Here is a 3,206-nt window from a genome sequence, read left to right as displayed (position 1 = left end):
CAAGCTAAACAAAAATTGTATTATGACAAAGGTTCTAAAAGTTTAAATCAATTAAAAGAGGGTGAAATTGTTAAAATAAGAGATGAAAACAAAAAGACACCTAACGAAAGTGCGATAGTTTTAGGACCTTCAGATGGAGAAAGATCATACATGATTAAAAAAGAGAATGGAGAAATGATGAGAAGGAATCGAAGAATGCTTATTCATGGCGGTAAATTCAATGAAGATAATAATAACTATGATAGTATAGAAGTAAATAGTGAAAACGGGTGTAATGAGCATTCTTTGAATCTGTCTCAACAAAATAATAATAGTTTAAGCGTGCAAGAGAGTTCATTGATCAATAATCAAAACCAAAGTAATGATAAATTAAGCCAAACTAGATCAGGACGCACGGTAAAAAGACCAGCGTACTTAAACGATTACCAAACATAATAATTATCAATCTTGTCTATTTTAAAAGAGGAAGGATGTTGTATGTATGTTGAATGGTTAGTACAACACGTACAGTATGAGCCTGAGAGGGCGCACACACTGACTGAGCAGAATGGCTTCAGCCCTTGTAGCGTATTGACGCATCAACATTATCCTATCATTTATTATTAATAAATCTTACTTTTATTTACATAGTCTTGTTCCTTTATTTATAAAGAACCTAAACATAACACATGTATATTCCGGTACGCAACTCATTCTTCTTCTTTGTGCCGATCACGTGACACGTTTACTCAGAAATTGGAAAAGGAAAAAGAAAGAGAAATGGGAAAAAGAAACACAGGCATCGCTCGTCGGACGACGAGGATCGAAAGAAACTACAAGATCGAGTCGAATGGCTGGAGAAACAATTCCGAAAGCAAATGGACGGAAACCATGAAGACAAGCGTAGTAAGCATTTGAGATTCTTCGTGGGACTCAATATTGTACGAAAGGGAAAAATGTGTTTTTTTGGTCCAACCATAAACCATAAATGTGTCACAACGATGCTGCAACATCGTATGTGTACATAACCCTGTACATTATGCCATGCGGATTCTGTCTCACGATCGTCCAACGGTCGCGAGTGTAAGATCCGCCGGCCATATACAATATTTCACGTAGCGGTATGCAACCGACTCGTGGAAGCGAATAACCCCAGATTCTTTATAGACAAGAGACAAATATAAACAAGCCGATTTATTTTGTTTTTGTTCTCTTCTCGCTTTAACGTGCGATAGAAGACGGGGTTCGACACGGAGTCGATCACGGAGTCGATCTCATAGAAGAGATCGCGATGATTACGTCTCATCAAGGTTACATCGACGCCAAGACCGCGGAGGTTATCGCAGTGACGATAAAAGTTACGACGATTATGCAAATCGCCGTGACAAAGATCGTCGCTCTAGGCGTAGTCGCTTCTATCAACGAGAACAAAATCATTCGTACATGAATCCTGCGAGCTGTCGCGACCGCGATAGATGCGGTGGGACTGAGTTGTCTCTGGATCGCGCAAGAAACTCGAGAAGCGAGTCACCAAGAGCAGCGCCGTATCTAGGTATGGCCGCGCCCCTGGCGGGACTTAACATTTGCGCCCCCCCACACCGGGGGGTTTGGTGGTTATGGAATACTACCCAACCAAAACGGTGGATCCGGGGGTCCTTCCACGGAAATTTAACAAAATTAAAGTGCAAAGTTGTAGGTTTAAAGTTTTTTGATCCGAGAATTTCGCTTCTTTAAAATACCAATTTTTTGGTGGAATTTGTGTCAAATTCTATATTTTCCTTATATGAAAATATGAGCCTACTATTTGTAAGAGACGTTATTTACATAAAACAACTGTTTGTATCTGACTGAAAGAAGTGGAATGTAAATTGACTGTACATCCTTATTTGCAGACGATTATACTGACAATAAATTTTCTCAACAATAAAATCGTAGTTACAAAAATACCGTGCATAGAAGGCCTACGAAGACGTAAAATTTATACTTTAATAAATTGAATAAAATGCGAAAAAATATTCGATTAAAAACTTATATTACATGTATTTACATAAACTATTTGAAAGCTTTGCTATGAAACATGGAGAAGTCCAGGTGCCGCGGGAGGGTTATGATCAGTTAGGGTCATGATATTGTTCAAGTTACGACATGCTTGCTTAAATTTTGTGTTTTTTTCAACTGTAAGGCGGCAAGGGAGGGGCGGAGATGAAGGTAATGTCACGTTGTAACTAGCCAACTGGACTGTTCACAGTATTACCGTAAGAGTAATAGACATACGGTAGAACCTCCATCATCCGAACGCTCAATTATCCGAACGTTAGCGCGAAAGATACATTGTTGTTCGCTGCCACCGCCGTGAGTAAGAATGTATCTTTGCGAGAATCGCAGTCATGCAAAGGCGCATATCGAGCGTGTTGAAACGCGCTTTGTTTCATCAAACGTTGTTAGTCCGCTTACGGAGATTCGTCGCGCAGTTTTAATATATGTATATGTGTATGTCCTGTTTTTATGTAAAAAGGTGTTGTTTATGATCTCGTCCCAAAAAACCCACGATTCGATTATCCGAATGTTTGATTAACCGAACTAGTCGCGGTCCTAATTGGTTCGGATAATCGAGGTTTTACTGTAATTACACACCACTTACGTACAGTAACTTTTAACAATCGGGAATAACATTTATTTCAATAACTTGAAATTTTTGTCCTTGACAAAATGCACTAATCTAAAAAAAAAAATTATTTTTCATGGCCGATTTTGCGCCCCTCCGGTATCTGCACCCTTGGCGGGCGCCCATCTCGCCACCGCCTAGATACGGCGCTGACCAAGAGAACATTTTGATTCGCAGTCACGAGCGCACTCGATATCTCCCTCGTTCGACCCACAGGAGGGCAACTCCGGCGACAAAACAAACGTTGCTCAACTGAACACTCAAGAAGTCGCGGATACTCCAGTCATTACGGCTGGCGCGATTCTTGCCAATGCGAAGCCAGATACGGGAGAGGTGTCAGCCGAGACACAAGAGATCGAATTGGAGGCAGAGGTTTTGGAAGTGTTCGGAGAACGTCTCAGATCGGAACGAGTGCTAGCACCGACGGTGCACAGTCATCTCGCGACGTTTTGGCTGGAAATTATCGAGAAGGGTCTTCCGGCGGAGGAACGGAAAGGGTTTTTGAAAAAGATTTCGCCTGCGCATAATTGTGTCTTCATCGATCCTCCCAAATTGGATTTGG

Source organism: Neodiprion fabricii, chromosome 1, assembly GCF_021155785.1.
Source record: "Neodiprion fabricii isolate iyNeoFabr1 chromosome 1, iyNeoFabr1.1, whole genome shotgun sequence".
Lineage (NCBI taxonomy): Eukaryota > Metazoa > Arthropoda > Insecta > Hymenoptera > Diprionidae > Neodiprion > Neodiprion fabricii.
This window is presented reverse-complemented; position numbering follows the sequence as displayed.